The following is a 22,969-nucleotide window of genomic DNA, read 5'->3' as shown; positions in this document are numbered from 1 at the left end:
CTAAATTATGCTGCTCACCAGTCGAGCGACGGGGTCAGACTGTGAGTTAGACTGGATTTTAAAAATCTCACCTGAAGATATGTTTTTATTGATTTTAGAGAGAGAGGAAGGGAAAGGGGGAGAGAAAGAGAAACCCAGATGTGAGAGAGAAACATCGACAGTGTTTCCCAGATGCATCCCAACTGGGGATCAAACCTGGGTATGTGTCCTGACCGGAAATCGAACTCATGACCCTTTGGTGCACATGCATGGGATGACACTCCAACCAACTGAGCCGCACCAGCCAGGGCCAGACTGGATTATTGCTATAGCATGTTTCAGCTCCAGCAGTTTAAGATCTAATCTTGATTGTCTCTGCAGTAGAGTGACTCTGGAGGCAGGAAGACTTCAGGGTCTGGAGGTCTTGGGTTCAAAACTTGTGGCTCCACTATTTACAAGCCCTGTGACCATGAAGTCATTTTCTTGACTCCTCTATTCCTTAGTGTCCTCAGAGATAGACTTGAGAACATAATGCCAACCTTCTTGGAGACACTGCATGAATGAAAAACAGGCTCCCAAACTTGCTCAACTCATAGCACCCCAAGTGACTTAATTTTCACAGTCCTCCTAGGTCCAAAGAAACATCTACTACTTTCATTTGTTAAGTAGTTAGATCCAAATAACTTGATAAGTATTTTCATCCTGACAATTGAGGAACCATTTGAAAAAAATCTCTCTATATATAAAGAGCCAGGGGCCGTCACTACCAAAACAACTGAACTGACGACTGAAAGGCTGCGTGGGGCGACCAGGCGAGCAGGGGGGTTAGTGAGGGACAATCAAACGACTGAACAGCAGGCTGTGTGGGGCAACCAGGCCAGCAGGGGTGGCAGTTGGGGGCGACCAGGCCAGCAGGGTTGGGCAGTGAGGAGTGACCAGGCTGGCAGAGGGGGGCAGTTGAAGGTGACCAGGTTGGCAGTGGGGGGCAGTTATGGAATCAGGCAGGCAGGCAGGTGACCAGTTAGGAGCCAGCAGTCCTGGATTGTGAGAGGGATGTCTGACTGCTGGTTTAGGCCCGATCCCTGGGGGGTCCTGGATTGGAGGGGGTGCAGGCTTGGCTTAGGGACCCCCCCCCATGCACGAATTTTGTGCAATGGGCCTCTAGTAATATCCATAAAACGGAAAGTAGTTTGTGGTATCTGACATACACCTGTTTTCCTTCAACAACAGAGCTCCAATAAGATTTTGTGGTATCCTCTCGGTACATAGTTAGGGAACCATGGAAGTAAAGTGTAAGTAAAGCTCTTTGTAAGCACAGAGTAGGGGCCCAAAAAGATGGCAGTTATTTCTGTTATCAATCAGAACATTCCCCTGGCCTCTAAACTGGACCAAAAGAAGGGAATTCAAATTGATCCCATCCAGATTCATTGCCTCTCCTGAGTGTTAAATACTGGTCTGGAGGAGATGGGAGAAAATGGAAAAAGTGACCTCCTGGGTTAAACCTGCCTTTAAGAAGAAAAAAAAACACATGCCTTGAACATTGTGGAAGAGTTACAAAGATGACCTGCGAGAATGAGAATTTTGCTTCCAAACTCATTAAGTAACCTAGTTGGACCCCTGTGGCTACTGCATGAAAAGGCAGATAGATGAGGATCTGAAAGCATCCTTCTCAACTGTCTAGAATAAAATGACAAAAGAAACTCTTCCCTTCCTCTCCTTCCAGTAAGATTTGTTGTCTCTTCTGAGATGATCTTTGTTGCAGTCTCTATTATCAGGTATTGCTTTGGGCACGGGTATAAGACTCAGAAGAGCAAGAAAAATGTCTGTCTCTCTTCTCTGAAAGTGACTACAGTGGAACTATCAACAATCTGGCACTATTTGTTCACTGATTCTGTGATGGAGTTAATGTTTATTGGACACCTATTCTGTAGGACTAAGAGGACTAGGCATCACAGACAAAAACAAGACCAAAAAAGCCAAAATAAAAAAGGTATGGGCTGTGTCCTTAAGGAGTCTGCCACTGTTGTACAGTCCAGTTGGGAAACAGACAAGAATACCAATGGTGGGGGAGAACCAAGATGGCGGCATAGGTTAACGCCGGAGTTTGCCGCCTCGAACAACCATTTCAAAAGTGAAACTAAAAGACGGAAGGGACATCACCCAGAACCACAGGAACGGTGGCTGAGTGGAAGTCCTACAACTAGGAGGAAAGAGTAACGCATTCGGACACTCTTTAAGAAGAAAAAAAAACACATGCCTTGAACATTGTGGAAGAGTTACAAAGATGACCTGCGAGAATGAGAATTTTGCTTCCAAACTCATTAAGTAACCTAGTTGGACCCCTGTGGCTACTGCATGAAAAGGCAGATAGATGAGGATCTGAAAGCATCCTTCTCAACTGTCTAGAATAAAATGACAAAAGAAACTCTTCCCTTCCTCTCCTTCCAGTAAGATTTGTTGTCTCTTCTGAGATGATCTTTGTTGCAGTCTCTATTATCAGGTATTGCTTTGGGCACGGGTATAAGACTCAGAAGAGCAAGAAAAATGTCTGTCTCTCTTCTCTGAAAGTGACTACAGTGGAACTATCAACAATCTGGCACTATTTGTTCACTGATTCTGTGATGGAGTTAATGTTTATTGGACACCTATTCTGTAGGACTAAGAGGACTAGGCATCACAGACAAAAACAAGACCAAAAAAGCCAAAATAAAAAAGGTATGGGCTGTGTCCTTAAGGAGTCTGCCACTGTTGTACAGTCCAGTTGGGAAACAGACAAGAATACCAATGGTTATCCTGAATTGAGCTCTCATTTCACTGCATGTAGGTGCTATGGAACCCCAGGGAAGACTTTTAAATTGACGATAGCAGAGATGAGGGGCAAAACAGGAAATCAAGATAGTTATGGGAATTGTTCTTGGAACAGGAGTTAGAAGTAAATAGAAATATAATATTTATCCTTAAACACTACCTTCTCTCCCCCTTCCTTGCCAGAAAACCCCTAGGAAAACTCTTTCAGAAAACCACCAGCTATAGTCTGGCTGCACCCATCTCACCAATATAAAGTACATGTTCTAACCTGGGTCAGTGGGGGCTCTACTAGGTGTCCTCTTGCCAGGGCTAGAGACATTGTCCACTCGCATTAATACTTTGTTATCAGTGGAGCCATTTCAGGACTATGCTAGTTCCCTCTATTGTTCCTGTCTCAATCGCTCTTTGGGGTGCTTTCTCTTCATCCTTTCATTCATCTAAACTTTTCATTCAGTCACTAACTTACTCTTTCATTAGTTCCTTTAATCATTCAACAGACTATATTTATAGTCAGACTCCAACTTTCCTATAATAAACTCGCTTATGTCCTGTACTTCCTGCATATTATACATTGATATTTGCCAAATTTTTATTATAATTCTGATTTAACTTCCTTACTCGAGTTTGTCCCCTATCAGAGCCTCATCTGGATGAGTCTGTTTGTGTGTGCCCGTGCGTGTGTGCGCACGCACATGCGTGTGTAACATAGGCTCCCTTCAATGTAACATTGAGGATGATTATGGCAGTTAATACCCCCATCAGAACTATGGCCTGGAAAGAACCAGCACAATAGTTCCTCTCCTTTCCCATGGACTGTTCGGAGGTACAGATTGCCATACTTTCTACACTGCATCCTCTATGTCCAAAAACTGGCTTCTTATACACTGTGGCCAGCATCACCTGTCTTTGCTTTTCTCCCTTCCCTATCTCCATTATCTTGCCCCCTCACTCTTGCTACCCTGGAGTTGTACCTTCCTCAGAAACCTTAGCATATAAACTTTGTTTCTAAGGTACTCTGGCTAGGATAGTCTCTGCTCTTTAATTTCCTCAACTTTAAAATAAAGATGGGTAGTAATAGTACCTACTTCATATAGTTGTTGTGCAGATTAAATGCATTAGTATTAAGTGCTTTGAATAGTGCCTAGTACATAATAAGCCCTACATGTTTGTTGGCTATTATTACTCATCTCTTTTTTCCCCAAGCACTTAACAAACCCTGAAATATGGAAGGCAAATGTTTTTCAAATGAATGAATGAAGATGTACCCTACTTTAGTGGCACTTGGGAAATAGATGAGCTAATTCAGAAAAGAACATCATGCCTAATATTAAATATAAATAAGCTGACTTCTCTTTTGTGGATAAAGACACCTAAGCAACAGAAAATGCACAGAGAAAATCATGCAGAGGTTTGCATAAAACTTGCACATTATGCAACCATCATTTATTCATTCAACAAATATCTATTCAGTGCTTAATACTGAATGTGATGGGGAAAAGCAATATAATTACAAAGATGAATAAGACACAATCTTGAACCTGAGTAACTTGTAACAAACTAGGACAGTACAGGCAGAGACAGATACATGAACAGGTGATTACAGAGTTATCAGATCATTACAATTAAGGTGTGAAAACAATGCAGAGGTATGATGGGGTCACAGGATCACAGGAGAGGGCTACTTTGTAAAGATTAGGGAGCATCAGGTGTTTGTCTCCAAGAGGCTATTGGATGCAGACTTAAACAGTAAGTAGGGAGGAAGTAGCCAGAGAAGTTTGGAGTGGGCTAGGGAGGGGAGCAGGAAAAACCATCCCAGGCACAGCATACCCCACAAGCAAATGCCCAGACACGTGGCATATAGCATGAGTGCACAGACTCTACAACAGATATTAGATGTCACTGGAACACAAAATTCTGGGAAGAGAGTGACTGGAGATGCTGGGCTGAAAGGGATGGCAGGAACCAAGTTGGAAAGAGCCTGTAGTCCATCTTAGAAAGCTCCAAACTTATTGTGTAGGGTCATAAGTTTCACTAGTGAGTTTTGGCAGTACATGAAATAGAAAGCTCTTTTGCACAGATCTCTTTGGTGCCTGGAGAGAAGGGACATGTCATGGGACAGCGAGCCAGTTGAGAAGCCTAACATAGTGGCACAGGTGAGGGATAAAGTGCTGGCCCGAGAAAGTGTGATGCAGATGAGACTCTGTGTATGTGGAGCCAATGAGATAAATAGGACAGTGGAGAAGAGGTACTTAATGCTGGTACCCACTAGGGGCATCTCTTGGTTCTTGGCAAAGCCCCCCAGAGGTCTGGAAGCAAACACTCCCTTTAAGAATTCCATGACATTGCTCCACCAGCTGATCTTCTGAAACAGAGCAAGTCAGTCTGCTCTGAGTCCTAGGACTTCAGTGCCCAGGTCCATGCAGAAAATCTAAAATCCAGGTCTAAGGAAATGGTTGCTGAACATTTCATTTACCATAGTCCCTGAACTTCCAAGGGATCAAGCCACTGAAAGTCAGAAATAAAGAGGCTACCCAGGTAAATGGCAAAAAAAAGAAAATTGAAAAAGGGAGAGAAAGAGAGAGAGAGAGAGAGAGAGAGAGAGAGAGAAAGAAGAGGAGAGGCAATACTGGGATGAAAATCTAGGTTTGTTTGAGTCAAGTCCAAATTTTCTGTCTCTCTTGGTCTCCCCATCTTACACATATACAGAAAATTTTAACTTCGCAGCAGATTGCTCACAGCCACTATCAAGTACATTCTCAGTATCTAGAGCCTCCAAGGCACTTTCTCTCCTTTCCCAAGCCCCATTTCACAGCGCCTTAGATCACCAACTGGAACCTTAACCATGGCCTACATTCCACATCCCTGGACCTAGCAAGTTTAATTGCTAAAGTGGTTAAAACTGAAAGAATGGGGAGAGGTTTTGCGATAGCATCACCAGCCCTCTCCCTGGGCTTCAGTTCAAAGGAAATCTCAGTTCAGGACCAGAGGAGAGAACAGCAGACTTAATGCACTTGCAGGCTTTCAGCTTGCTCCCTCCACAATCCTTAGGTGCACAAGGGCGCAGCAGGGGTTGCTGGGAAATACAGTCTTTGATGATGTACTCTCCCTGCTGTGAAGACTAATGACATCAAAGAGGGCATCCTACCACGCTAGGGGCTTTCGTGGAAAATCTGACTGCAGTGTAATTAAGCAGGAGACTTGAGTTTAGGCTGGTGCATTCCACAAGGCCGCCCACTGCCCATTAGAAAGCACAGTTTGGGGAAGGAAGGACAAAGCTTTTGAAGACCAGAAGAGGCAGAAGCATGTTTTCAGGATAACTACTTTGATGCTGACAGAGAGAAAGAGAAAAGTAAAAACCCAACCAGTGAAAAACCCAGGCTGGCAAGTGGTCAAAATGGAGAGAGTTTAAATAATAGAAGCAGGACTTCTTTCCTGAAAATCAATCCTGACAAGTATTAAATATCTGAGGCTGGGTCTCCTGATTCTTGGAGGAAGGGCCACCTAAACCACTGACACCTGGTATTACCGAGCACCTCCCATGATCTAGATCAGCGGTTCTCAACCTGTGAGTCGCAACCCCTTTGGGGGTCGAACGACCCTTTCACAGGGGTCGCCTAAGACCATCGGAAAACACATATATAATTACATACTGTTTTTGTGATTAATCACTATGCTTTAATTATGTTCAATTTGTAACAATGAAAATACATCCTGCATATCAGATATTTACATTATGGTTCATAACAGTAGCAAAATTACAGTTATGAAGTAGCAATGAAAATAATTTTATGGTTGGGGAACACCACAACATGAGGAACTGTATTAAAGGGTCCCGGCATTAGGAAGGTTGAGAACCACTGATCTAGATACTCTAATCTTCCAAGACTCCTATTTCGTAGGTATTACTATCCCCAATTCACAGGGGAGTAGTTATGACACAGAGTTTATGTAATTTGCCCAAGGGAAGTGGGAAGAGCCGGGAAATGGTAGAGGCAGGATTTGGAATCAGGTATCCACTGCTACAGTCTTAACCATTTTGTTCAATGTGTATTTAAATTCCTAATAGGTAGGACTTCCCAGGACTGTTGTGAGGATGAAATAGAGGTCTGGCTCAGAGAAAGTCCTCAATGGAAGTGATGTGCTGTGAGTAGGATAAAGATGTGCCCTCCTTCTGGCACCAACATAAATAATTATCTGCCATAATGCTTGAAATCCCACCAGTAGCAATTATTCTGTTTTTATTGAGGACCTGCTATGTGCAAGACATTGTGTACTTATGAAGGAGGCTCAAAATTAAGCCCTTGCTCCAATAGTCTTAGAGTCTATGAGGGTCAAGATGAGTCGCAGCCGTGGGCAAACTATGGCCCGCGGGCCGGATCAGGCCCGTTTGAAATGAATAAAACTAGTGGAAAAAAAAGACCATACCCTTTTATATAATGATGTTTACTTTCAATTTATATTAGTTCATACAAACACTCCATCCATGCTTTTGTTCCGGCCCTCCGGTCCAGTTTAAGAACCCATTGTAGTCCTCAAGTCCAAATGTTTGCCCACCCCTGGTCTAGAGATAGAATAACACAAGGCAAATGTGGCGGTGACATAAGAGAGAATTACAGGCCTGAGGCAGGCCAAAGAGACAGCTTCCCATTGGGGAACTAGGGAAGGCATAATGAAGGAGATGTTTGAGCTATATCTTAGAGAATGAATATAATTAATTAGGAGGCAGGCATTGTAGGGGGGTAACCAGCGAGGAAGAAATGTCCTGAGCAAACGTGGGTAGAAGGTAGAGTAAACAGAGACATGTGGTTAAGAGTAGGCAGCTGGAGCCTTGAGTGCTGGGAGGGACCTATCCTGAGAGGCTAACCACTGGCCATACTTGTTCTCACTCATCACACTGAGAGTCTGGACACAGAGCCAGATGGAATGCTGGGGCCATTCCATCTCCTTCCATCCCTACTATGTGCTCTTGAGTATTACTGGACTTGTCTGTGCCATGGCTTTATCATCTGTAAGATGTAAAGAGGGAATTATATGAGCACCCCTAAAGCATTTACACATAACTTCTGTCACACAGAAAGCACTCAGAAAACATTACCTATTATTATTTAAACAAGGTAACAGATATAAAGTACCAAAGAGAGTACCTGGCCTGACAAAGGAGCCCATGAAACATGGATCTCCTCTCTGTGCTCTCATGGAGCACCCTGAATAACTCAAAATGTACTTTACTGATGCTTGGAGCAGTTCATTTCCTCTGGACTGAACTCCACCTTTCCACAGGCTTCTTTAAAAGTGCAAATGCTCCTAGGACCTTGGAGGAAAATCCATTAAGCAACTCACCATGGAGAGATGATTACATGAGCTCAATCCCCCATAGCTGGAGAACCGAGAACATGGGCTGGGTTGCTGGGCAATCCTGACTACCATGCCTGCTGCCACACTAGTTGTCTGACTCGCAGCCTGCTGTGCAACCGAGGAGGGACTGTGGGGGAGGGGCAAGACACAAGAAGGGGCTTTTGCTACCCACAAGTCGGCTTGTCCACAGAGTGCAGGTGGCACCCTAAGAGTTAAGTGAACAGGCTCCAGACAAACTGCCTAGGTTTGAATCCCAATTATGCCACTTACCATGGTGCAACCTTTGGGAAAGTTACCAAACTTATCTGTGCCTGTTTCCTCATCTGAATAAAGGGGATAGGTTTAAGAGTAATGGTAAGAGTAACACACAGAAAGCTCTTAGAAATGTGCCAGGCACAGTAAACTCTCAGGAAATATTAGCTACTGTTATCACCTTTTCTTTTGCTGTTCATAGTCACATCATTAGAAATCCTGTAAAGCAATACTCTGAATGAGATCAAACCCCATGAGCTACTCTTCCCGAAAGCAGCCAGAGGTGACCTCTGGAAATGGTTCACTATTCACTTGACTCAGAAAACCCCACAAAATCAAGCAAGGCGGGAGGTTCAAATCTCCATGTTCAGTTTAAGAAGACTTGTGAAATGGCCCAGGCCTGTGGTTGGCAAACTGTGGCTCGCGAGCGATATGTGTCTCTTTGGCCCCTTGAATGTGGCTCTTCCTAAGCCTTAGGAGTACCCTAATTAAGTTAATAACAATGTACCTATCTATATAGTTTAAGTTGAAAAAATTTGGCTCTCAAAAGAAATTTCAATCATTGTACTGTTGATATTTGGCTCTGTTGACTAATGAGTTTGCCGACCACTGGTCCAGGCCATCAAGGGTATCCTAATATATAAAAACCCTGGGTCCGTCATGACCGGAGGTTTGACCAATCAGAAGTCAGTCCTGCAGTCAGCGCTGGGTTGACCCAACATTGACTGCTGCAGCTGCAGGCGTGGTGACCCAGCACTGACTGCTGAGGGGGCTGTGAATCAGGCCCCAAGAGAGGCCTGAAGAGAGAAGCAGGGTTTGATCTGTAGCCTGTGTAGCAACTGTTGATCAACACTTACCTCTCTCTTTCTCTCAGGGCGAGCCAGCAGCCATGCCTCGATTTCTCTCCAGAGCTCCACCAGGGCTTTCTGATCAGCCCCACTTTTCTGATCAGGCGCCATTGATAGGCCGAGAGACACTAACTGGCATAGAAACTAACCAATTAGAACCAAATCTGGGTCAACTGTGAGGAGCCAATGGCTGCCTAGGAGGCGGAGTTTTTGACACTGACTGGCATAGAAACCAATCAATCAGAACCAAATCTGGGTCAACTGTGAGGAGCCAATGGCTGCCTAGGAGGTGGAGTTTTTGATGCTGACTGAAAGAAACCTACCAATCAGAACCAAATTAGCCAGCAGGGGAGGACAGTTAGGGGTGATCAGGCAGGCAGAGGCAGTTGGGGGTGAGATCAGGTTGGCAGAGGAGGCAGTTAGGGGCAATCAGGCAGACAAGCAGAAAGGTTAGGGGCAATCAGGCAGGCAGGCAGGTGAGCAGTTAGGAGCCAGTGTTCCCAGATTGTGAGAGGGCTGTGTGAGTTCGGGCCTAAACCAGCAGTCGGACATCCCCCAAGGGGTCCCCGATTGGAGAGGGTGGAGGCTGGGCTGAGGGAACCCCCACTTCCGTGCACCAGGCCACTAGTGTATACATAAAAAGCCACCAAGCCATCCACCTGAAAGATGTCACCTTACAGAAGCAATATGTGCCATTCTGTCATTACAATGGTGGAGCTGGTAGATGTGTCCAGGCCAAACAGTGGGGCTGGACACAGGGTCCGTGGTCCAAAAGCAGTGCTGAATTGTTGCTATACGTGCTCAAAAACGCAGAGAGGAATGCTGAGCTTCAGGGTAGGGGTTCAGAGTTTCTGGTCATGGAGCACATCCAGGTAAACAAAGCTCCCAAGATGTGGGGCAGAGCTTACAGAGCTCATGCATGAGCTCTCCCTGCCACATGGTGATGATCCTTATTAGAAAACAGCAGATTGTTTCCAAAGCAAAAGAAGAGGTTGTGTACACACACACACACAAACTATAAGAAACAGAAGAAACAAAAACTTACGGCCTGGGAGTAAATTCAGCAAAAAATACATGCTAATACAAGTAAAAGCAGAAAGAAAACCCTGCATGAAGGAAAGATGGCATAAGAGCCACATGAAAAGTGGGGAGGCAAATTTTTAATTGCTTTGAGCTGTTTAGCGAAAGAGGATGGATCAATATTAAAAACAAAAACAAAAAACAAGAATGCAAAGATGTCTAAGAGCTGGAAGGAATTCACTGACAAAGAGGAGTCCCACACTAAGCTTATGACCATTTCTGATGGCATCTCTAGGTCGGCATTTTAAAGGGTGCCATAGGAGTCACCTATCTTGGTTTTAGAGAGGAATTCATTTACTGGTTTAGAAGATGCACTGAGTACCCATTCTGAGACAGACACTTGACATAATCTTTTATATGGACTAGATAGACATATGTGGCTTCAATGATTGTACATTTGGTGAATTCTTGTGTAGTTAAACAAGGAAACCAACAAGTTTCAAGTGATGGGTCAAGGTCAACCTGCAGGAAGGTCTCTGATAGGAGCAGGGCTTGGTAGTATTTTCTTTACAATTTTATCAGATACTTGGAGAAGGTCATTGAAGGTGAGTTAATTAAATTTACAGATAATGTAAAGTAGGAGGGGTAGCTAATACATAGGATAACAGAGTCAAGAACCAAAGGATTTCAGCGGGCTAAAGCTAAAATTTAATAGGGTTTTATATAAGACCTGAATTTAGGTTAAGACAATTAAATGTTGTCTTAAACATACCTTCTTTTTGATAGCAGTCCCTCTGAAAAATATCTTTAGGTGGCCATCACTATGACTCTTTTCTTAAAGGACCTAATACAAGCTTAACTTAGAATTCATTAATAGAAAATGCACAGGAAGAAACAGGCAGAATATATGCTACAGAGTGATTTGATCAGTCCTGGGTAACATAGCCTGACAGGTAAAATGACAAACTTGGAAGAGGCAGAGAACAGTAGGATATTTCAGAAAACTTGCAGTCTAAAAGAAAGTTGATAGAATTAGGTGTATTCAGAAGAGAAGGCTTGTTGAAGAGACTGTCACAATTACATGAAACATTACCAGGTAGCCCACCCATACATGGTGACCTATTTGTTCATAGGCACTCATCCCAGGCTCAGCAACAAGATGGGCACATTTCTCTAATCCACACAAAAGCATTATAGAAGCTACCAGTCTTCAGCATAGAGCATGAAAATCAACATATTCTTTATTGTCCCAAAGGACAGAGCTGACCATAGAGGTGAAAAGTTATAGGAAAATGTATTTTGGCTCGGCCTAAAAAACTGTCTAAGAATCTGCATTAAAACAATAAGGTAGCTGCCTTTCAAAGAATCTAACCCCTGTTGCTGAGAGTATTCGAACACTGTTTGGTGCCATCTGCGAAAAGGCTGTAGGAGGGATTTTTATACCAAGTGTCAAGTTATGACCTTGAAGTGTGCTCCCAGCTCTGAGTGTGCAGAACTGCCAGTGATTCAGCTAATAGTCTTACTGACATTGAGGAGGTGATCTGTCACTCTCAGGAGAGAGTCTAGAGATCCAATGATTAGAAAACAGAGGTCTGTGGAAGTCCTGCCCAAAGGTGGACATGTTTCTTCATCTATTTAACAAATATTTGTTGAGCACCTATTACGTGCCAGACAGTGTGTTAGGGTATGACAACGTAATGATATATAAGAGACATTGTTTATGCCCTTGTGGAATTTAAATAGTAGACCTGGGTTATTCTAAACCCATCTTGTCAAACTGAGGTTAAGATCACATCAGTGGGTGGCAGTTCAAAGAACAAAAATGAGGCCTTGACAGATGCAAAATATCATTGATTGGAACCTTAGTGCCATCACGTACTGAGTGTTTACACAGCTGATGTAACATTATTCAATACAACATGTTTCATTTAGGTTTTCTTCATAATTCTTACAATGATTCTATGAAGTAGATACTCTTATTATTTTTACTGGTGAGGAAATCGAGGGTCAAAAAAGTTATGAAGTGCCTGGCCAAGGTGGCAGAGTGGTTAAGTGTTGACCTATGAACCAGGTCATCAGGGTTTGATTCCCAGTCAGGGCACATGCTTGGGTTGCAGGCTCGATCCCCAGTGGGGAATGTGCAGGAGGCAGCCGGTCAATCATTGATGTTTCTATCTCTCTCTCCCTCTCATCTCCTCTATGAAATCAATAAAACTATATTTTTTAAAAAGTTACAAAGCAAACCAAACAACAGGGCTCTGAAGTAGAAGAAATCAGACTGTGAGATTTGAGCCCAAGTCAGTCTGACAGCAACTCTGCACTCTACCCATTATACACCACTGCCCACTGCTTTCCACACAGATAAAAATGTGAGCAGGGGAACATTAATCCTCTTGGAAGTGAGGTGTTCACAGCCTCCTGGCTAGGGTGGGATAGTTTGACCAATGCCATTAAGTAAAGTCTGGTTAATGATATCCAGAGAAATCTCTGACTGTGTCCCAGACTACCTGCTCCCTAGGCCCAGTAGCTTGGGGAAAATGGATGGCCCCATCCTTCATATGTGCTGATGTCCCTCCTGACCCACTGGGCAGGTCTCTGAAATCTTTGCCAATAGCAAGGATCTGCCCAGGTGTTTTATTCTCACACTTTTGAGCCAGTAAATAGGCAAACACAATCCTGGACAGGGTCCGCAGTGCGGGCAGGGCGGTGTCCTCTGCTATACTGGGCCATTCTGACCTTCACCCATGGCCATGATTTCACATTAGCCACAGCACAGAGCCCCTCAGTAACAGGTGCCTGCCTCCCACAGACAGTCACCAGCCTGTGGCCCCCCAGGATGTGTCCCTGTGCTTCTTTCTTTTACCTGAATTAGGCAGCAGCCAATGGCACTTTTAGGGCCTCTAGCTAGGTTCTTCCCATGACCTGTCACTTCCCCTAGGACTCTGCATCATTCTGAAAAAGATGCTTAACTATGCACTACATACTTGTCATTGTTTTAATGTATACATCCATTCTGAATTCCCTCTCCTAGAGCCTCAAGGCTGAATTGCAGCTTCTCTCCTGCTTTCATTCTGAGACTCAGAACAGGAGCCCATGAGGAGTTTGGCAAAAGAAAGTTCTCTTTAGGAACCAAAATTCCCTTCTCTTGCCTATGAGACTCTCAATATTGCTGCTATATTCAACTGACTCACCTGTAAAATGGGACAATAGTTTCTACTTCAGTGTTGAAATGAAAATTAAATTGATGGGTACATGAAAAGCACTTGGAAGAGTGGCTGATGCATCAAAAGGATTATACAAGCATCAGCTACTATTATTACTAATTTGAATATCACTACTATTATGACTGTACCCAAAGGGCAAAGTGTGGGGAATGCTACAGGGCCAGGCATGCTAAGTACCAGGGCTCATTGGTGCTAATTCAACTCCAGGCAGGTTTCTCCTGGTGGAGAATACATTCCCAATTTGTCATCATCCCACAGTGGCGAGCACTCACTCCATTTAAAGTCACCTTTCTCCTGTGGTTACAAACAAGGGGGTCCCAACTATATTTCAGGGTGAGAGGAAGTCCATGCTGAGAACTGTGGTCTGGGCAGCCCCATGGGGATTCTCCACCTCCCTGGCTGATTGGGCCAGAGCTACATTTGAGCAGCTGTTAAGGGTCTCCTTTCACTGTTCCGCATGACAGAAATTTGGGCACCCTCCTGCATCTCAGTGTCTCAGACCTAAAGGCCAACCTCAACAGAAAGTCCGGTTGGTTTGGGCTATATCTCCTCAAGCCAACAATGTTATTCTGTGTGGAAAACCTTGAATAAAGGTTAATAAACTTGGTAGGAAGGAGAGCATAGAGAAGGAAAAGATTATTGCAATCGTTGAGTTGGATTATGGTTTATTTAAAAGAGCCTCAATGTTGGCATCAGTCTGTTCTCCACTGTGTGACTCTGGGCACCTTAGTACTGAAAAAAAAATATATATATATATATATGAGAGAGAGAGATATGTGAATACAGAAACATGTGCACATTCATGACAAAGCAAGAGATAAAACAACATGATGCAATTTTTGTAAAAAAAAAAATTACACCCAAACAAACAAAAGTTCAGAGTATGTTCTCTCCAGGGAATGGCATGTTTGGGTGGCTTGGATTTTCTTCCTTTTACTACTGTGTGTTCTTTTTTATTCTACTATATTCTCTAGCAATTACATGCATTGCTTTTACATAAAGAAAAAAGATGAAGTAAAAATAATGTGCAGTGACAAAATGTTTGTTCTCAAAGTTCTGAAATTATCTAAAGTCAAAATTAGGAGAAGATAACTATAGTACGAACTAGAGGCCCGGTGCACAAAATTTGTGCACAGGGGTGGGGGGGTGGGGTCCCTCAGCCCGGCTGATGCCCTCTTGCAATTTGGGACCCCTCAGGGGATGTCCAACTGCTGGTTTAGGACATCCAGCAGTTGGACATCCCTCTCTCAATCTGGGATCCCTCTAGCAATCTGGGACCATTTGCCCCTAACTGCTTGCCTGCCTCCTCACCCTAACCCAGGGGTGGTCAAACTTTTTGACTCGAGGGCCACAATGGGTTCTTAAACTGGACCGGAGGGCCAGAACAAAAGCATGGATGGAATGTTTGTGTGAACTACTATAAATTCAAAGTAAACATCATTACATAAAAGGGTTACGGTCTTTTTTTTTTTTTTAGTTTTATTCATTTCAAACGGGCCAGATCCAGGCCGCGGGCCGTAGTTTGCCCACGGCTGCCCTAACCACATGCCTGCCAGCCTGCTCACCCCTAACCTCTCACCTGCCTGCCTGCTCAGTGCGCGTTATAGCGACCGGTCATTGCGCCATAATGGTCACTTAGGCTTTTAGATATATAGATGTTTGAACAAGAATCCAAAATGCCTTCTCTAGAAAGACTAAACCTTAAGATTATTTTTCCTGAAATTGTTTTCACAGAAATGGGAAGTGGCAGAAATACTGCAAATTGCTCACCTCTTAACTAGTTTGTAGAATTTTTATCCAGAGTAGAGATGATGTTAAGAAAAAAAACACTAAGCCAAGCATTACATGAAAATAATAAATGAAAGCCATTAACCTGCATTCTATAAAGGACTGCTCGAAGTCTTCAGTGACATTAAAGTTCTACTGCTTTAAATATTATGCTGAATGTCAGGGTCACAGCCTGGTGTTCATTCAACCCTTTGTTATACAGACTTGCAGACATGCTTATATCAGAGGATATTTTTACCTAAATGCCAGACCCTGAACTACTTTCTTCTTTCCTCCAAAATCAGGTTAAAATAGGGGTATTAAGTTAGACCTGAAGACTAACTTCCCATGGAAAGTTTTGAGAAAAACAAAAGTACCACAAAGATACTTTTGAAATTTCCTCCTTTATCTTTCCCCCCAAATTTTGTGGTTATACAAGTAATACATGCTCACTGTGACATTATGCAAATAACAAAAATACACACAGGATTGAGGAGGGAAGCAAAACTTTCTATGCACACAAAAAGAAACTGGGAGGAAATATGCCACACTAGTAATGGTAGCTTTCTCTGAACATGGAATAATGAGTGGATTATTTTCCTGTTTATTTTAAAGAAAAAAAGATAAATAGTCAAGCTCTCCAAAGCCAGGGGAAGTGACAGCACTCTCGGACCTAGTATTCTTAGACCGAAACCCAAGAAGCTGGTGGTCCAGAGAGCATTCCCAGTGGAAAACATCAATGCATTCGGTAGAATATATAAATTCAGGGCCCTATCTGAAAAGCATGGACAAGACATAAAACATTCATTTCTATAAAAATTGAAACAATTTATCTTCCATTCTTGAGCAGATGGGAGGGTAAATTGAGGTTGATTTTTTTTTTTCACCCTGTTGGTCTTGCTGCAGGAAATGAGTGTTCCCACCTCCGGCCCTGTTTAAAATAAGTCTCTTGGTGCCGTGACTAGAATCATCAGTGAGAACACTATGGTGTGTGTACCCTCCTCTGGGGAGTGGGATGTACTGTAGGGGGACTGCAGATGCTTGTTACGAGGTACGGGGGGAGGATGGGATAAAGATGTGTCCCCATATTCCTGGGGGAGGAGGGTGCAGAGAAGCAGATGGGTAACACAGAATGTCCACCTCTCATCAGCATCTGATCACGGATGTCCAGACTGTCATATGCTCTTCTCACTGTGCTCTCTCTGATGTGTGAATTTACCTGAGTGACTGCCACTACTTACCTGTCACTATAAAGCCTGGCCATCAGCCATGTGACCTTGAACAAGTGTCTTTACCTCGCTGCCCCCCCATTTCCCAATCAGTAAAATGCAGGCATCCTTTAGGATGTACTCAGCCTCTAGTCTACAAACTAGTTCTTATTTTCATTGGAGAGAATGGTCCTCTGGTAAGCAATGCCCTCCCGAGGAGTCTAGAGACACCACATCTTGCTTAGGAAGGGCTCTGAGTCTGCCTGTACTTCAGAGTCAATGGGGGGCCCTCTCCTAGACCTATGAATTTAAAAGCTATGGGGCAAGTCGGAAATCAGTATTTTAAATAAGCTACCAGCTGATTCTTAAGTGTTTGCTCTATGAATTGGCCTCAGGGAGTCACATTGACTAGGGCAGTTTTGCTCATATATCGTCCTGAGTAACCAGGTTAAGAGGGAACAAAGGGCATTGCCTAAAATGACACAGCCTTGTCAGGGTTGGCACTAGCTCATCAATTTGTGCAAATTAGGAAAAGGTGCCCATCAGCACACATACAGCCTTTGTCAGAGCTCCCCCACCCGCAGTGGTGCACATGAACTAGTTTAGGCTCTCGCTTGCCTTCCCAGCCAAATGTCTGTCTGCCATGAATGGAGTATAACTCTGTGCTAGCTGACTGACCACACACTTTTTGTGAAAATGGATCAAGTTAAACATGTTTTCACTTGAGCAAAACTGCCTTAGTCAATGTGACTTCCTGAGGCCCATTCATAGAGCAGAGAATAAAGTGTGACCTTTCCCCAAGCCACCTGGGTGACCTGAGCCCATGAAGCAGGACAAGGCGGTCCCAGTAGGGGGAGCTCCACTGCCCACCCCTCAGTTCCTGCCTGATCACTAGGGAGGGTCTGATCTCCATGGAATAATCCATGGAAGCTGATCTCTGCTCAATCCCCAGGACCCGAAGCAAAGGCACCCTGCCCAAGGCCACTGGCCACTGTCCTGTGAGCGGACGACAGGAAAATGTCAGGGGCATCATTCAGGCCCAAATATGCCCCAAAGTTTCAGCTGGAATCAGGCAACAGTAGGAGCTTCTGGAGAGAGAAGAACCTGGGGACTTGAGGTTGAATTTTAAGTGTTTTCTTCCGTTGTTTTGACATTGAAATTGGTGGGATAGAAGATAGGCACACTTACATGAACTTCTGAGAAGGAGAAGGAAGTAAAGAAAAAGGGAGGGAAGAAAAGAAGAATGAGAAGTAAAGGGCCATATAAATACACCAGAAACCCTTGTTAGGAATAAGTGAGTAAGTTAGGAATCATTAGAAAAAGTGACACAGACATGTGAACACACACATACACAAACACACAGAAACAGAGGAAAGGAGAATAAAAAGAGCTAATGAGGAGATAATCCCATTTGGGCATGGCATGGCAATGACCAGAGCTGGGCACAGACAATCAGGTCAGCTGCCTGTGGGGGTGGAGGGCGCACAGAGATAAAGGGGCAGCAGCAGGCTGACCAGCAAATCTTGTCTGAGGGGCTGGAGCAAGGTGAGTGGCATCAGTGACACAGGCATGTGGGCAGGGGAATAAAAGCCAGATAATGAGCTAGAAATGAGGAAAGGAAAAGTCAGAAAATGTCATCTGTCACATAGGACTGTCTGCCTCCATCTGAGTCACATTTGAAGAGAAGGGGCAGGTCACAGAAGGCCAAACACTGCCCAAGACTAAGTTTGGCATCAGACTAAGGGCTCAGCATTCTCATCACTGGCCTACAATGGCTTAGCATTTGCACTTTCGAAGCTCCTGTTCATTTTTAAGCTCCTGTTCATTCTTATGGAAGCGAGGATGAGTTTGGGATCATTTTGAATAATCCATGGAAGCTGATCTCTGCTCAATCCCCAGGACCCGAAGCAAAGGCACCCTGCCCAAGGCCACTGGCCACTGTTCTGTGAGCGGACGACAGGAAAATGTCAGGGGCATCATTTAGGCCCAAATAGAACCACTTCCTGCCAAGCATGAGCAAAACAGAGAGACTGAGGCCAACCATGACAAACAGCATCTCGCTCTCGGGTGGAAGAGGAAACTAAACTCCATGGTGGGGCACTGGCTCCACATACAGAGTTAGAATCCCTAAGCAGTCATTCTGAGAGGGTGAGCAGCAGGGAGGAGCTGCAAAAGCAGGGCAGAATGATAAGATCCTGGGACAATGGAAAGGGCATATTCAGGCAGTGTGGGCTGTGTCTGTGTGTGTATATGTGCATATGTGTGTGTGCACCTCTGTCCATGTGTGTGCATGTGCACTAATCTGGAGACGTCAGGGAAATTGTGTTGCCTCCTGAGTAGGCGGTATGAGGAGGAGGTGTGCTGATGAGCAGGGCCTTTCCTTACATCAGCTCCTAACACCTTGGAGAAATACCTGTTCATTTCCCACAGCAGGGTCCTCCCCCTCTCATGAATTATCGTTCTATCACCATCCTTCAGCACGGAAAGCGAGTGATATGCGATAGGTCTCTCGGGCAGAATCTCCTTGGAGCTGCCCTCTGTATCGGAGATGCCAGAATAAGAAATCAGACTATTATTTACCAGGAATCTTCACATGCATGAATTTAATCTAATATTGGTGTTCTGGAAAATGTTATCTAGAGGCCCTTGGGTATACTTTTAATTTAACAAAAAACCACTAGTATAGTCTTCCTTAATATCCTCTAAAGTAGCTAAATAAATTTGTTTTTCCTCCTCAAATATTTTCATATCAATCTCTTTTGCCTCCTACACCCTCATTTATTGTTTTTACTTCTCATCTGTGAAAATTCTCAATTTGTCCTTGTTGCTCTAGCAAAAAATATCAAAGAGACCCTAACTGGCCCTGGCTGTGTGTACGGAGCCACGGAGATGGGAGGCCTAGGTGCTGTTCAGTGAATTCACACACGTTAGACAGACACATGGCAAAGCCCAGGGCTGGGGTAGGACCCTTCCATCCTGGCCCTCTGTCAGGCAGCAGAGTTGCCAGGTTGCTGTGGCAGGAAATAATTTTGTTGTGAACCTCACGGACCAAGGATGTAACTTCAAGCATGCGCGTTCTTTTAATAACTCACGAGAAACGTCACCCATAACTTTATATCCTTTTGAAGCTATTTTTCCTTTTAGTGAATAGGAGCTTCTTGTGTAAGGAGCTCAGTGACTTTACAAACTTCCACCTAAATCCTGTCACCTGGGTGAGCTACAGTGACTGGCTCCCCACCCAGATACCCATGTGAATGCCTCACCCTCCTAGCTTCTCCTTGGCCATTTTTGGCAGAACAAGAGTCAGCAAAAATGGTTGCAACCCATTTGATTCACATGCCTTGCACATATGGTCCCCAGTTCTGTCATTATTTGCTGTTTTGTCTTAAAAAACTTTATCTACAGGATAATTTTAGGTCTATGCTTTACTTATAGAATCCAGATCAATAAAAATTTAGATAGTCTTAAGAGGTTTTATATGTGTTAGCTGTAGTTTCTGTTTTCTTTTCAGGATTAAATTATTTTGAGGGGTTCAGAAATACAATGTAAGAAAATACCCCACAAAATATACAGACACCTTGGAACTTCATCCTGCTACCAATTCTGGAGGTCTGTGCCCAGAGCTTCAATGTCCAAGAGCAAGAGCTTGTGGAGATCTAGTCCTCCCCACCTTCTCAGCCTCTCCTGCCTCTGTAAACCGTACTCTTAAGCCACATTGAGCTGTTTACTTGCCATTCCTAGAAAACCATGCTGCTTCTGTCTCCCTGCCTTAACATAGGCTGTTCCCTCGGCCTAGCACTACCTTTGTTTCCATTCAATAGAGGACTTCAAAATCTAACTTCTCCATGAAGCCCATTCCAGATTCTCCCACCTCACATAAATTACCCCTGAAGCCATAATCCCAGAGACCTTTGCTCCCCATTAACAGTTCTTATAATTCACTGTAATTTTTTCTTGTGTGCCCATTTATCTAGATACTAGTTCTTCCACAGCAGACATCACATCTTCCTTCTTATAATTAGTAACTTAGCTTATTCATGGCTACAATAGGTAATGGAATGAATCTGTGTTAAAAACACGAATGAGCAAGAGAATAAATGGCATGGACTGGTGAAAGGCTTTCTATAAACAAACCGTGTGTGCACGCACACACACACACACGCATACACATGCATTCACATGCACACAGCCTCACATGCGGGTCCAAATAAACCGGAGCATGAGGTAGAGGCTGGATAAAGGTGAAACTCCGGTGCCCCATTTATAGATTTTGTATTATGTCCTTGATCAATTTTCCTCCTAAGATTTTTCCCAAGGGAATTCCTTTGAACTATTACTAGCCTAGGATCTGCCAGTTCTCAAAAGAATGTTCAGCTGTTTTAATGTATGCAATCTGAGAATACTAAGTGAAAACATAAATACTCACACATGCTGCTTACCTCCACCTTCTGGAATGTTAAATAAAATATTCAGGAAAAGGAGGCCTACCATTGATTTTCCCATCATACCCCAATACGTATCATTAGTTGGCAATCTGTCAGGCAGTTATCAAGTCAGGTGACAGTCTTCCCCTTCAAATCAATTTAGATTACTTTTGTAAGAATCATTTAAGGAAGCGTGGCATCAAGTCTGTGATTTAAATAAAGATGTATGACATCTTCCACTTTTCATTTATCTTGTCATTTTATGAGGAAAATGCAGTCATCTGTCTGGCACTATTTTATATACACATAAACTCATGCTGCTTATCGCTCCTGGTTCCATTATCCTGAAGATAGTCACCCCCCACCAACAATTGCTCCATTATTTTATTAGTGTCCAAAATGAGACCACGTAGACAGTGATGATCAGAGAATAATGGGAATTAGAGATAGAAATGACAGATTAGGTCTCCTTGTCTGTTTCCTGGGGCTAATGTTCCTGTCAGTCAGTACCTCAGTGCTTCAGCCTGTCTTATTTTAAATGACACCAACGAGGAGCTTCCGCCATTTCCCTGGAGGCTTTTGTCTACATCCTAAAGACTGTCTCTACACACAGCCAGAGGGAACAACAAAGCCATGTGCAATTACCAAGTGAGGTCAGGCCCATCCACACATGATTTGTCTACAAGGCAAAGGATGTGGAGGCTTGAGTCATTAGCCACCAAATCCAATCACTGCAGAGAGCCAGCATGGATCATGCAGGGCAGAAAACGAAATGACATTTTGCCATTGTTTTCTTCAGTAAGAAGTTTGCAGGCTAAGAAATAGAGAGCTGGTTATCCATCACCCTTTACAATATTTTACTCAATAAGAATCACAGCCAACTGAGATTCTAGTCCTCCCATAAGCAAAAAGCCAGGCTCCCCAGAAGCTATGCAAACATTTCAGAGACCCGCTTTATTCAGACCCTAATGAGCATCTGCTAGCCAAGTCCTCTACCCTCCTGGCCAGTCTTTCCACAACAAGCCACCACATCTGCATTTACCCTCCTACAAACACCTTCCTCTGACTTTTGTGGACAGCCTCTCTGACAGGATCTCAAGTTCAGTGGAAAAGGAGCAATCCCTCAATTTCACTAACAGAAACATTTCATGGCATTCTGACTTCCCCAGGCTTTCTGACCCGTGACTCAGAGTTCCTTTCTCTACCTTCATTCTCTCTTGTCCTTATCCCTCAACCTCAACCCGTTTCAGAACATTTGCCCTCTCCTAACATCTACGGGCATCTATCATGCCCTGACTTAGTCATCAGCTGGCCAAGTTCTCTGCGTTGAGTTCTATCCCTTCATCATAAATCATTCCCCTGAGCTCTTCAATCATTTTTATTGCTCTTCTCCAAACTCTCACCCATTCGTCTCCATATTTATTACTCTGAGAGTCCAGAACTATATCCAATATTCTAGGCTTGGTCTCGTCAGCATCACACAGAGGGGGCCCAGTGCCCCACAGCAATGAGTGACATGACGGTGGCTTCTTTTCTCCACCCTGTCCTGCGGCAAACACATTTCTAATCTGCAATCCAAGCAATCACTCTGAGAGAGCTTTTGCCTTGATTTCTCTTTAGTTTTCCCTGTTCCATTGATTGTTGTTATTAGTGTTTATTAAGCTCTTTCTCCTTGCTCTCTTCCACAACCCAGCCAATGCAGAAAGCAAGCTCACAGCATCCAAAACAAAACACAAATATGCTCTCAAAAAGCAATAGGAGGAGGACAATGGTGATGGTTATACTATAATGTGAATGTACATAATGCTACTAAATTGTACAGTGAAAAATGGTTAAAATGGTGAAATTGATACTATGTATATTTTGTCACAATTAAAATTCATAAAAAAAAGAAAGACGCAATAGGTAACATTTTTATCCCAGTCATGTGTTCTTGGGGGAAAGCAAAGGTCTCACATAAAATTGGTAACATGGGATCAGGCAAAGAATACTATTACTCAACACCAAGCACACCCTGGGTCCTTGCAATGCGCCCCTGCTGATAGTCCCCATGAAAACAAGTTTCCACTCAGGTCAGTCTCACA

At 43.7% G+C, this 22,969-nt stretch overlaps 1 protein-coding gene across 1 annotated transcript in view; it reads right to left on the bottom strand.

The window, feature by feature from the left end:
• The window catches only part of ASTN1 (astrotactin 1), a 299,182-nt gene that overhangs the window by 110,263 nt on the left and 165,950 nt on the right, over positions 1-22,969 (bottom strand). The gene's annotated exons all lie outside the window — the stretch shown is intronic.

The sequence above is a fragment of the Myotis davidii genome, unplaced genomic scaffold (genome assembly GCF_000327345.1).
Source record: "Myotis davidii unplaced genomic scaffold, ASM32734v1 scaffold591, whole genome shotgun sequence".
Taxonomy (NCBI): Eukaryota; Metazoa; Chordata; class Mammalia; order Chiroptera; family Vespertilionidae; genus Myotis; species Myotis davidii.
The sequence above is the reverse complement of the archived record's forward strand: the minus strand, read 5'-3'. Positions and strand labels throughout refer to the sequence as shown.